Source organism: Sinohyriopsis cumingii, chromosome 5 (assembly GCF_028554795.1).
Source record: "Sinohyriopsis cumingii isolate HCF-2022 chromosome 5, ASM2855479v2, whole genome shotgun sequence".
NCBI lineage: Eukaryota > Metazoa > Mollusca > Bivalvia > Unionida > Unionidae > Sinohyriopsis > Sinohyriopsis cumingii.
The window spans coordinates 100,098,697-100,113,671 of NC_142965.1; the positions used below are offsets into that span (position 1 = coordinate 100,098,697).

At 35.4% G+C, this 14,975-nt stretch overlaps 1 pseudogene; it reads right to left on the minus strand.

Moving 5' to 3' along the window:
- Positions 1–3,699: 3,699 nt before the first annotated feature.
- LOC149799872 (uncharacterized) lies at positions 3,700–13,450 on the minus strand (annotated as a pseudogene).
- Positions 13,451–14,975: the final 1,525 nt, after the last annotated feature.

Below are 14,975 nucleotides of genomic sequence, written 5' to 3' on the forward strand. Positions count from 1 at the left end.
CATAAGGCAAGATGTATAGTACCAATATATCATTTACTTTAAGTCATGAAGCAAGATGTATAGTACACTACCAATATATCATTTACTTTGAGTCATGAAGCAAGATGTATAGTAGCAATACATAATTTACTCTGAGTCATGAAAGATAATTTTGAGATGCATGGCATTAAGTACTTTCATACAGAAATAATTTTTAGGACTTATATTTATGACTTCATGACTTTGGATTTATTTGTCTCTGCCATCAATATGGCAGAGGCATAACTCATTAGTCCCATTAAATGGTATGATATAGGTCTGTCCATTACTATTTTCGTCTTTAATACAATAACTTTAGTCATACATCTAAAACACAGACTAAAGTTTGTGGGTGGCTTTCACTTTCTAGCTTTCATAAAGGTTAATCATTTTGGAGTCAAAGTATGACAGGCTAGGTCCATAGTGTCTTACAAAAGGCTAACTGTGGCTGCAAAACTGCTTAAAATGTTGACCTTATACCTTTCCCAAAATTTGTCGATGACTTATACTTTTAGTAAGAAGAAAGCTTATTCATTTTGGAATCAAATATTCAATGGTTAAGGTCACCTAAGAAACCTATGTATTTAGGGGTCAAAAGATCAAAGATCAAAGGGATGGCAAATCTAATAAATAATGGTTTCTACACAGTGACTTTAGGAGTGCTCTACAAAATTTTGAACTTCTGAGAGAGTGGCAGGTGTAAAGTTAAGTTGTTTACATTTGCAACATGCACACTGGAAAGAATGTTGGTATACATCTATGTTTCTTTCATGTACTTTAGCTGAAATTTCTTTGGATATTGTATTTTGTGGAAACTGTACATGATCTAAACACACAACAAAAATTACTGCTCTCTTTTGCTAAAAAAATCAGCCTGAATTAGTCTAAGAGTACACAATCTGTATTAGCTATTACAACAGGAAACAAATTGTTCCAGACAAGACAATACCAGCTTATAAATGAATGAATTTCCAAATATGTTTACAATCTACCTCTGACATCCAGTGAGTGAAAATGACCAAAGGGAGCTAGCAGTCTTTAAGGTGCACATCTGAAGTAAGGCCTAGCTGAATACTCTATAACCCATATTACACCCATCAATTATACACAAAAATAAAGGGAATTAAAAGTTCATTGAACAGTACCTAAGATATACATGGTCATTGTTAAATAGCCAGGAAAACCGGGAAGATTCTTTTTCTTTAAAATTCAAATCCTACAAAATACAAAACTGTGGAGCACCACCTTTAGCATAATATTATATATCACATTAAACTCTCAAGATGATTGAAACACGTTATCTCAGATGTGTTATATACTGATCAGTTAAGAGGTAATTAAGGAATTGTGTCATATGCTCACAAATTCGTTTTTGTTAGTGAAGTGTCACTCTATTTGAGGGACTCTTGTTCACCGATTTAATTTTGGATGATTTTTTGCCATATTCATGGCAAAGTTGTGAAATTTGTTTGGGGATTCATCTTTATTAGCAGTGCAATCTTACTATGAAAAACACACACAAAACAACACTGACAGTTTTTCATATAATGTCCTAGGGTTATGTTTTTTTTCTCTCACGAAATTGCTATCTAATAACATGCCCTATATCAACTGTTAATACAGCTTTTAATTCCAGTTAAATTAAATAATTGTATAGGAAATGTTGCTTTCAGTCAAATTAAATAAGTCCATATGCATTTCATAACATGCATTATTATTATAAGGAGTGTGAACATTTTTTCTTACCTTCTGATTAAACTAACATATCATTTTATCTTTTTCCATGGGGACTCAATGCTGTTGATTGAAGGTACAGGATATGTATAATTACAGTTATAGTAACAGGGGTAGGGTGTGGTGTCTTTTTAATCAGCAACCTCAAGTGCCTGTAACTTTTGTTGTTTATACAGTACTTTTAATTGATCATAATACTGCTCTTGCCAACCTCCATCCACTAAGATCATCATATAAACAGAAGTTAGCTTCATTAAGAATTCGATTGTTCACAGTGTGCAGCAATTTAAAATACAACTCTCATGATAGAGCTACTGTATGTGTAGGTGTTATTTCAATTCAAACCTTTCTGCAGTGATGAAATTATAATTTTCAGTATAAAAAAACATGATGATAATGAAACAATAGCCTTATATCAAGGTGAACTACAGTATGGTTTTATTGCAGTAAATTAAAGGAACTTCATGTCAGTGTCTATAATTGTGGTAGTATGTACTGTAGTTTAGAAATAACTAACCAAAACATATGCAGGGACCACCAGAAAGTCAAAAAGTTACATAAATCTGGAGAAAAACTGAATTTGTTTATGGGTTGTAAAAACAAAACAAAGTCATGTAGTTTTAAATCTAATTGTTTTTTATTTGTTCAAAGTGTTAGTGAATGTCCTTTGATTAGTTTATAACACTGTTTTAGCTTACAAAGCAGTTATTGGGTATGTAATGACATACGAACATATTTGAGGTTAGCAATTATTCTGTATTACATTAAAAAGGTCTATATTTAAGGTCAGTAATTATCATATATGTAATAACATATCAACAAGGCCTATATTTAAGAACAGTAATTATTTTGATATATTTGACCTGGATAGAAAATAACAGATCTGAGTTTAACATTGCTTATTTTAGTTCGGCAAAAAACTAGTGTTCAATCAAGGTCACACTACATAACCTATATTACATTCCAGATAAATCATGTTTTCATGAACTTTTTTGTAATATACAAGAAACTGGTTTACTTGTCAGTGATGTTAAAGAAGGTTCATGCAATGATGGCAGACACCTAATTCCTCAGGAATTTAATCTGAAAATGAGGATCACTATTTTTTATCATGTCGTATTTTTCTTAGGTTGGCTGTGTTTCATGTAATAATGACAGACATTTTGAAGAAAAAAAACTTTTCATTTTTTGTTTTGATAATAGAAGTATGCTTTACTTAAACTTGTACATAAAACATGAGAATTCTACAAAACTTAGTTTTGGTAGTATATGACAAATGTGCATATATGCTGAAAAAGTGGTGGTGACATGTATGTTACCTTTATTTTCATGTAGTTGATGTGACAGGATATGACCATCAGTTTAAACTTTTAAGAGCAGATTTCTAAGTAGATGAGAAAAAAGCATTTGCTCTATATTACTTTGTGATTTGCATTTATTTTTGAACCTCAAAAGCCAAGAAGCTTTGTGAGTACTGCTAAAATGTATTTTAGAACTAAAATGTGCTTCAGATGTTTTAGAATTTGTTGGACTTGTGTGATTAACGATATGAGAAGTCATCGTCTTGTCATTTTTCTTTCAAACAAAGACTCACAGATTTTGTGGTAAATATAAACTTGCGAAAAGATGACTGTAATCAGAAGCCAGAGAACAGCATTCATGTTTATGTTCAATTAAGTAATGCAGGTAGAAATATATCCTTAATGAGCTTGACAAATTGTGAAAATTCCTAAAGTCTTTGAAGAAAATCACCAAGGTCACACGAAACACCCATACCATTAATGGCATTATATATATAGTCACTAATGAGCATTATCTTTTATTATTATACATCATTACTATGAATTCTTATAATGTCCAATGCCTTCAAGTAAATATCGATCCCAAATTTGTGTGGAACCTAACCGGCATGTATGTCAGTTTCTAAGTGCTATCGACATTGGTTGCTTAGATTATATTCGGGACAGTTAACAACTGGACGCACATCCTCCACAGTGTCCCCTGCACAGTGTCCATAATTCCTTCAGCACCATAATTGACCAAATCTGAGATGGAAATCCCAACAGGAACGTGCAGCTGACCAGCAATCCATAGAGTTCGAGGAGATGAATGGACAGTTCGCATTCTGTGTCTGGCCCATGCTTCTTTCCAGATATCTAATTTTTCATTTATGTTTGGAAGAAATGTTTTGTGAAGAGCTGCAATATGCATGTCATTTAAAGGATCCAGAATACCTTCATCCTCCATAAAGTAAAAGAGGTTATAGTAGAATACCTGAACCCTAAGGTATCCATCCCTCCATAATCTTTCAATCCGCTGATTGTGTACACTTTTTTCCACTTATCATACTGCCACGACCAGTGTCTCTCTGTTGTATCATGTAATTGGCAACATACACATTTTCCAAACCCTTATCACACCTAACTCTTTGGGGAATACCCAAATTTTCAACAGCAGTTAAGAAGCACTGAAAGATTGTTTTAGCTCTGTTGTTATCCTTGCATTGCAGATACACAATCAAACGACCAAAACCATCAATCCCTCCAGCAATAACCGTATGCCAGCGAATAAGCTTGTGGTTAGTGTCAATATACCACAGGTGATTTGGTCCTTTTACATTATACACACGTCTTTGAAGACATCCATGTTTCCTTTCTTCTACACCTTTTTCATCTATACAATGTATGATATCTCTTAGTCTCCATCTTTATACATAGATGCCTCTCAGTTTCAGTATTTGTCTCAGAATGTTTTCCCCACAAAATGGAAATTCTTTTATGACTTTTCCAACATGAATACCTATTTCATCATCATTCATATTTGAAAACTCCACCTTAGTAATATCATATTGTCGCATCCTACGATAGACTGTACTCTCTGACACAGATAACAATTTGGCAATATCGGATATCAGAAAGCCATCATCAATTAGATTTTGTAAAATACATCTTGATATGACAAATTCTGGGGGTCCATATTTGATCATTCTCATTTGCGGTCGGTTTGCACCATATGTTATGCATTCCATTCGCAGTTTGATCATTTCTTATTTCCTCGAAAGTTCTAGTTGATGTAATTCTTGTGCTGATAAAAAGCAGACAATATCTGGAGATACTTTTTGTCACAATTAACAGCGAATTCATCCAGACCAACTTTTTTCAAAACATCCAACATATCTGTGTTGCATCTAGCTGCCATTTTTTAAAATTTAGAACACAACGCAGTGCTTGCAGCAGCATGTTAAGTATGTCAAACAAAAATAAACCGTACCAACAAATGAGCACATCATCTACAATAAACACCATAGCTTAAACAAGCGGGAGTACATACATTAATAATGTAACAAAAATATAAAAAGGAATCATTACTGGTGAACCTTACATTAAGTTGTGTTGAAATCATATCATGACTTGGCAACTCTAGATAAAGTCCAGCTGACCTTGTGTAACACTTAAAGGAACATTCACAGTATTGCTTGACCCCAAAATGATGACGGATGAATGCAACATTAAGACAAGTTGAAATCATATGACTGGTGAACTCTCCATTGGGCTAAATTGATATAATATCATGGCTTGTCAACTACATTTAAGGCTGAGCTTTCTTTATATAACACTTAAAGAAGCATTTGTAGTATCATTTGACCCCAAATCATGACTGATGAACCCTACATCTGTCTAAATTGATATAACATGATGGCTTAGCAACCCCATATAAGGCAGAGTTGACCTGATATAACACTTAAAGAAGGATCTGTAGAATCATTTGACCCCAAATCATATCTGGTGAACCCAACATTAAACTACGTTGATATAATATCATGGCTTAGCAACCCCATATAAGGCTGAGTTGACCTGACATAACGCTTAGAGAAGCATTTGTAGTATCAGTTGACCCCAAATCATATCTGGTGAACTTTACATTAAACTAAGTTGAAGCATAAAATAGCTATGGCGTTCCATAATTACCGGTATACCTGTTTAAGGCCTTAACATTTTCCGGTGATACTAAAACGGTACTTTCTCATCGTACCGATTCAGTGGTAATTTCCGTCAGTAATGAATACATGACGATAATGTTTTCATACTGCATGGCAAGATCGTCGTTTTCTTTGAATTTTACATACTTTCCCAACTTCTCTAAATAACTCATTCATTTAGTAAACGTATTTTAGGTTTGTATAATCACTCTAACAAAATATCTTGGCGTCCCAATAAAGGTTTCTCTGCTAATTGTATCAATAATGTGGCTAGTTGCTTGTACGTTTCAGTTTGAAAACTTCCTATTTTTATCAACAATATCTCTACTTTCGGAACAGTCTTTCATCGGGTGTCAGCTGTAGCGTAAGCGTAATTATCCTACTGTAGTCACTGTTGATAGCTTACAACTTCTCCTTTATAATACTGAGCGTACAAATAGCAATCCCATGTACCATAAGGTACTGAACATTTGATTTTCAGATGGGGAGAGGGGCTGCGATTTGAAAAAATTACACCTCAAGATAATCTGTTGCTTGACAAATAACAGAATAGATTCACTAATGTGTTATTTTGCTATCAACTGGAGAAAAATGTTTTTCAAGGTATTGATAAAGGAAGATTGTTTTAAAAAAGCACCAGGCCCCTTGTCCGTGATATTAAATGGTTTCTCCCTAATAGGATTGCTGTATATCGCGGTACGTATCACGTCATGTTACGATTTGTCATGATAAACCGAGTTACCATTTTGTTTCATGGCACCGAACCATACCTTATAGTTAATAATTACTGAATAGTATATTTGGTATGAAATGAAATTTCCATCTTTGTTAATAATGCATTGAATAATCTCTGCCTGAAGAACTGAGAAATTGGTGATATGGAAATGATATCGCATTAGACCACCTGCCCAAATATGCGTAACCATATTATTTTTTTAAAATCAGTAGAAGACAGAGGTAAGGTGCATAAATAGCATGAAGAGCAGTGCCCGTATGATGTGAATGGCTGTCTCGGTCTGTGCACCCACGAGACCTAGACGAAGAAATGAAAAGCAGAACAAGGCAGTAGGAAGTGATATGATAACGTGTACAACAACGTTAAGTCCATACATGCAAATTAAAATAAAAGTAAAACCACTGTAAACATAATGGAACATATATCATGTTTACAGTTATACGGATAATGCCGAATTGTGCACCACATGTCGCGAAAAGGGTGTATTTACATATCGCCCAACCACATTGGAAGAATGTTTTGCAAGAGGGTCACACGTTCAATGAACCCATCTGAAGTGAAATGCTCTTCAATGAACCCATATGAAGAGCAGTGCCCCTATGATGTGGACGGCTGTACCGGTCTGTGAAAGCCCTGACAACAGCTTAGCCAGTAAAACCCATGTGACCACTACGGGGCAATTCAATTGGCCTTTCCGGGATCTGTTCATTGTCATAACAGAGTAAGGAAAAAAGTTGACCCAACCTCATCACACCACCCATAAATGTATTTACGCAGGTGTAAGTAGTTATACGTAAACAAATGTTGTGGAAATATGATATGAACATGACTCACGGTTTCATTTCATTATAATCACACAAATATCGCTTGTAACACTATACAATTTCAAACACGGGGACATACGGTGATTTTCCATCAGACACATTAACTGATCCATTTTTCGTGGAATATATTGCAATCAATGAACACGTCGAACCGATAACAAAGTAGTTTGTGTGTGTAACTCTTGGTTGTCATATGATATTGGATTTCCCACTCGTTTTAGATCTAATTATTTAAACATATATTCGACATACACGTTTTAGCACAAGGATACAACCATTCACACCTGTTGAACATGACACATTCTTAACAACCAAGGCATTTTCATGAAATAATAACACTTCAATCTCAAATCAAATGCCGGTTCTATTGACTGCTACATAATCGTATACTATGTTAGAATTAAGCCCGGAACTATGACATACAAATATTATTATTTTGTTCTTATTTTATTTTTAGTTGTATGTAGATGATACTGTTATCTTTGTTTGCACAGGTTTCTGTTAAATAAGTTACGATTGTGCATGATGCCCCAGTGCTAGACAATACTATAAACTGCCACACTGAAGATATCGTAGCGATATGACTGAAAATTGATTAAAGAATCGTTAAACGTCCACATCACACACACACACTACATCCTATGATAATTTTCTGATAGTATCCACGCAAAAAATTATACAAAATTACACATACATTGCATCCAGAATAAAGTTATCCACTGAGATTATGGGTACAATTCAAATCAAGTAGGGATGATACCATAAGGATCACTCCAACTTAGCGTCCACGGGCAAACACCGTAATCTCATTGCCCAGTAAAATCTATATAATTCGTCTTTGAAGCTTTCCACAACTTTTCTTCCTTAGAAAATAAATGTTTTGTTTGGAGCACATCTGGGTTCCTAATAGAAACAAGTGATGCTTCATTATAAACTTCACCGGATGACAATTTGTGGATGAAATCACTTAAAAAAGTAATATTTCTTTTTTTGTCTTTGGCAACATTATGTTACCGTAAATAACCCAACATCTACCATTTTTTTAATAAATCGATGGTGCAATTTACACTCATCTACATTAGTGGCTAATCAGTCTAAATAAACCTTTATACATAACAGCAAACCGAGATTTTGTCAAGAGTGGTAATTCACTGAGAAATTTTGGACGAATTAGCTCTACATTTATTTCAATAGCATATAAAATGACTTACATGGAAGTAAAGTGGAAAGAGGAAAAGAATTGTTTTTAATCTCCGCATAATGATCTGAATCCGCATAGGAAAGCATTAGAGTGTATTTAGGTTAACATTGACAATATGACAGAGTTCATTAATAATTTGCAGAAGTATCTACCATAAGGATATCACTATAAACAATTTTGCTTTCGAAATGGATATTATCTTTAACAGTGATAATAATGTTGTTACGACTATGCGGTCCCAGTGAAAAGAGCAGGAAACAGACCAAAGACACGCCATTTATAAAAGTCAACAAATAATTTATTTCCCTAGATTACAAATTGACAATTTTACAAAGACCTTACAGTATTGTGAATTACGTCGCAAAGAATATTCAAAGATCTATCAAAATTCAAATCGAATTCCAGTGGTGTTTCAAATAAATTCCAATATTAAATTTTCTTATGTGTCTGTAGTCTCAAATGTGCTAGTGTGTCGATGGTCTAGAATGTGGCAATACGTTAGCAGTCTTTTGTTATATCACAATAAATTAATCCAAAATATCCTTGACTGAGTACACTATGACACATAATTAATATATTAGTCCAAGAAGTAATAATGAGCACTTTGTAATTGCAGTGAATAATTTAAATAAATATGCACATGATTTAAATAAATAAAACCAACCATATCAAACACTTTACATAAAGATACCATTTACACTTAGGATGTTAATGTAAGCTTGAATAACATTGAAGCAAACAACATTATTATAAAAAGCTAAGATACAGTGATAGAGCCAAGATGTAGTTCAGATTCCTTTCTTTAATATTCAAAATTGTCAACAAGTGGAGGTATTTTGAAGTGAAAAAAAACTAATGCTCTAGACTCAAATTCAAATAAACATGTTTACCTCCAATAAAAATGATCAAAATATTTTATTATAGTCATAGTGAAATATTAGCTTTAGATTATGTTGTTTACAAAACAAATGTCACTCGTTAGGTAGACAATTAACTTGATTTTGTACTAAGGTCAATTACAAAATACAGATATACATAACACTTAATCATCAAGGAAAACCAACAAACTAAACCAATTAAATATACATAACAATGCAAATGACGATGATATCGTATGCAGCAGAAAACATTAATTGACGAACATCAACGTAATGATCGGAAACGGAATCGTGTCGACGTTATCGCTGACAGTTAACAAGATAAGATTATAAGGCTCATTGCGGACGCGGCATATGAATCTCGGATGATCGTTGATGATTGGTTGTTTTGCCGTTCACAGTAAAATATCGACAATGAAGCTCACAAAAATATTATATAATGCATCGTCCGTGCTGAACTTTTAGCAGTTGTTCAGGGACGAGTACGACAAGATCGAACCTTTCTGTGGTGATCATGTCTCGATGTGTTAAACCGACACTAATTAGCTGCTGATGCACATCAGAACAAACAACATGGCTGAAACAAGTTCAGTAAACGAATTCGATAGTAGCTATTGTCCGAATGAACATCCGTTGTTTAGTAACACTAACAGAATGGTTATCGGCAACATAAAGATTGTTGTTCAGGAAAGCCAGTTAAAGATTATATGGGAAACCTTCCAAAAATCTATTCAATTGTGATTTGACCCAAGAACATTAAGAAAAGCAATGGTGTTCGACACGCGGTTATGCAAAAGAATTTCCGGAACGACATGTGGGTGAAATGCATTCGATCGCAATGTGAATCCTCACACACAGATACAATAGTTATATCAAAGTAACATCGCAAGGGTGTTTTCCGATACAGAAAATTAGTTCATCACCACTTCCAATCACCACCTAATCATTAATGTTACTTCGCTGCTTGGTACAGCTCTGGCTAATGAAAGTCGTGTTACCCAATCATGAGATCATTCGATAGTGCTAGCTATTTGGGTGTGAAATCGCTTTGAATTGGACGGGTTAGTTTCTTTCTTCAGGGTACTCATCAACAATTCCTGCGCTACTGATGACAGAATAAAATTACTGCACCTGTTCAGTTAAATGTTTCCACAATTGCTTGGTCACTAAGTATATTAACATCTCCAACACGAACTGATACTTGCGTTTTGACAACAGCACCGCACCCAATCCGAGAAATGTTGTCATATCAAATTCCACTTGTAACAATCCAAGTCAGGTTAGTGGTCCGAGTGCGTTCGATTCCACCTGCAATACTTGCAAAATCTTTTGACGCCAACGGTTTAGCTTCTTTGGATGTACTGGCAACATCGACATTGGTTAACAAGCACTTGCGTACACGATCATATATAAGAAATGGTACATGAGCCTGATGAACTACATTAAGCGAATGGACATGAAACCAACTAGGTGACATTTTTCATGGCACTGATTGGTAGATTTGCCACAATACTTGTTTGGCCAACCAGCCTTTAGCAAATCCATGATTGACATTTGCCTTGCTTGTTAACTTTTCCGTAACGCCTTTACCTTTCTAATTTCCATGTGGACTGTAGCATATTTTTCATATTGTCTCGCTTTTGTAATCATTCTTGTTTGTATTCATATAATTTAATTTTAATAAGGGAATTTGTCCATCTGCGGTCTTGCCTACTAAATAAATATTAGTCTTTATAAAAATTTTGATGATGCATCTTGTGATTCGTTCTCCGAGTGTAGGATTAATCGTATTCAAGTCATTACCATCATTCAATGTTTATAAACAAGGTCATATCGATAACACGCAGCATCAACACAATGTACGGTGTGTCACTGGGCTTCTGAAGGTTGAAAAAGCAAGCGTTAGATGAAGGTATGTCCTCCGACCAAACGTAATTTGTAATATATTAATGCAGCAAACCTTAACAGATGGATAGATCAGAAAAGGTCCGCTTTTACAGGTACTGTCTTTTCTGCGCAAGCAACACTTAATCCATCCATTCTTGGTGTTATATTTCCAAACTCTACTCTTGTCGAATATGATTTTAAGATGGGTGAAGTGGGATCGGTTGTACATGATTGCGCCATTGGTGATCAACGGTGTAATTATGCTTTAAAAGATTTTTAAAAAGTGTTAAGTGACAAAGCATCAATGGGTAGTAACGCCACCACCATCGATTTCTTATTGCCATCGATGAAGCACCTGCCATTGACGATTTGGATGCAAGTTATAAAACTCTTGTAGTGTACGACACTGTGATGCTTGATCACCAAGTCAGTCCTGCGCAGATTTGTTCAAGGTGATTCAACGGTGCCAAAAGTGATCCGTGCCAAATGTAAGATGTTGATGATATATTGTGGCATTTGCGAACATGTTAGTGCAAACATTCGTTGGATTTGGTGTGCCACGGACTATTTATAAGTTATATTTCGTGACATAATTTTGCAGATTATTGCAGATCTGTATAGTTTTCTCACCAATGACCTTACCGGAAAATCCGATTCCAACGGGGAGAAATATCGCACGGATACATGTCCACCAGTGATGTTAAACAAGAGTATGACAGACGCCGCGGTAAGATCGTTCGCGAATACCAGGAATTTGTTATAATGAAATAGAAGGCAGCAAAAACGTAAGAAGCATTAAACGGTCAAGATAAACTACCCTAGCAAATCTCACAACATTTTTTTTAACAAACATTTGCACCGTTGCATAAGCGCAAAAATAAAACTTGCGGGGCATGCCGATATTATCTAGGTGGTAGCGCTAAATGCAACAGAAGAAGAATCAAGCCAAATTAGTAAAATAGCTGAATGCACCAAGGTTATTAAGAAATCAACATGAGCAACTGAAGAAATATTATACGCATACAGGTCTAAGCGGATCGAAGCAAAAATAGATTTTCAGTGTTACTCATATCTAATAACCGTGTCCCTTCAAATGATGTACACGAGTTATTGTGTCGTAATCCTGATCTTATCTTTAGATTTACACAGCGTCAATCACAACTCACAAGAGATTCATTAAGGATTTCTTGTCCTATTACCCTCAGTCTCATGCATGTTTTTGCAGAGATGCTCAAAAGGTTATTTTGGTTTTAAACACACAGTCATGTTGTTTCCTAAGAACAATTCCATCAATGTAATTTGACGTGTTCTCCTTGTGACCATGCAAAACGATCCCAATACTCATCTGAGCTGAATAAGTTCGAGGCCTTATGTTTGCTCGATTGCAAACCTTCAGCTGTATCGGTTCATTCTAGGTAAATATAACAACAGACACAACTTTTCGGTTGTAACACAGGTAACATATGGGCGAAATAGGAAATAATTTAATTGTTATTTTAGTACGAACTGTAGTCGATCCTTCAGGATGCTGTCGACTATCACGACGATTGATTAAATCTTAGGGTTAGGAGAAGCTAAGTTTGAAAACTGGTTTGAGTATAATGCCGTTGTTCAGCGCCAGATAGGCTTTACTGGTGTTGGTAGAACCCACCAAACCGACAGTAACAACCACCAGCCCATGGAAAACTATTGACAAGTTTCCTCACGTACACACATTGGTTGAACCCGAGTTTGGAACCCACTCTGACAGAGGTGAGACGGAAATAATCGATAACGGCGAGCCCTTTAGACCACCCAGCCACCCTATGCCAAAGTTTGATCAACCCAATGCACTCGGTTGAATACATTTAATGTATGCCGGCTTGCACACATGCTAAAGAATATTTAATACAAATCAGCCCTATTTGACTCGAAAGGCATCCGCCATGGTAATAGTTGTAACACAAATAACATTGTGGCGCATCAATGGTGATGCATTCTCTAAACTTTAAAATTGCATCGTAATAGTTTTCTAAATAGAACATTTCCGCAATAGTGCATTCTTAAGCAAATTGTGTATCTCTTCTTGTTTAGAAACATACTTTGTTTAAGGACAGTACAAACGCCATTTTCTGTCCTACCGATACTGGAGTACATATATATCACAACAGAGTCAGAAAGTGGCTTTGCCTTATTTGATTCCATCAGCGTCATAGTCTCTATCTCCCATAACATTTACACATTTTAGAAAGCAAGCTACAACCTCTGTGCGATCAATTGATTCTTAGCATCGACCACCGAAACAGAGGTGGTGAAACAAGCAGCAAGAGTAATACAGTGACGCACATCAAAACCGCTATAGACACTCTCCTCCTTTCAAGTCATCCGCTAAAATCCACTCCCCATAAATCTCACAGTCAATGTTGTGCAGCTTTGTTCATATTTTAACCCACATCAGCCGGCATTGTTTCGGTTGATGTTAGCATAACCGATTTGTAGTTGATCGAGTCTCTAATAGTCATAATCAATCTCGAAGCGAATGAGCCGGTATACTATCCAAGCTTATTTCATCCGATCCACAGCAATGTGCTTGATAATATCAACGACCCTCATTGCAAATTGTTTAGAGATTGGTGCAAACATGGTGACAATACTGCAAGTACTTTTTCGTGTCAGTGTGAACAATCCACCAACAATCTCGCCATCGCCAGTTCCATAATATATGGAGTAAAATGGTTTTGTCCCGTTAACGACGCACACAGGTTTAAATCGTCAACGTACAGCTGTCATTATATTAATTATCAGGTCGATCTGGAATGTACAGTTGTATTGTCAATGTTTCACTTAGAAGATGTACAATGTGTCATTCCTGACCCAGAACGATAAAATAAAATGTGTCAACCGATTATTATGACATGGAAGACAGCATGTGCATTGGAAGTAATTGATTTTAAATCATTTGGTTCCAGATTCCAGATTTGGTAAAATCCGAAACAGTATTTAACCCTGAACAACTACACCTATTATTTCAGACATTCTTTCAGAACAATCATTGATGGCGTCCTGATTAAAGTGATATGTCTCGTTAGGTAATTCGGACAAGATGATGTCCACTCCTGGACGTACACATAAATTGCTGATTTTCCGGAAGATCATTGGGCCAACCAAAAGCTGTTATCAAGGCAGATTGTCCATTCTTAACCAAATATAGGAGTTGTGATTGCAGAGCTAAGGCATATATCTATTTTAGAGAGATGTAAACGTGTCATATTACAACAATATGCACAGGTGATATATATTTCACCGAGAAACGGGTTTGATCATTGTTTCTTGAAATCGTAGTGTCTAGAATATACACAGTTGTAGACAGTGTGGGCAAGTGAGTAGCTCCAAAATTAGAACTCCTAATAACGTATATTGAAAAGAATTTACTCATGTATTTGATTTTACTTTAGATGAAATTTGAACCTTAAAAGCAAATAGAAAGCAATTAGGGCACATCTGATAAGCAAAGCAATATTTAGAATTTAGGCATTGGAAGACAGTAACAGCGTACTGTGTATTTAGGCATTAGTAGTTTTGTTTGTCTGGTTTACAATAGGAACAATGTGTCATATACAGAAAGCAGCAGGCTAGATCTTGCATGTACATCGAACTCGATACTCATATAGTTGTTTACTACATTTGTCGCTGAGGTACTGCGCATGCCATACAAGTTGGGTTATTGGAGTGTATTCAA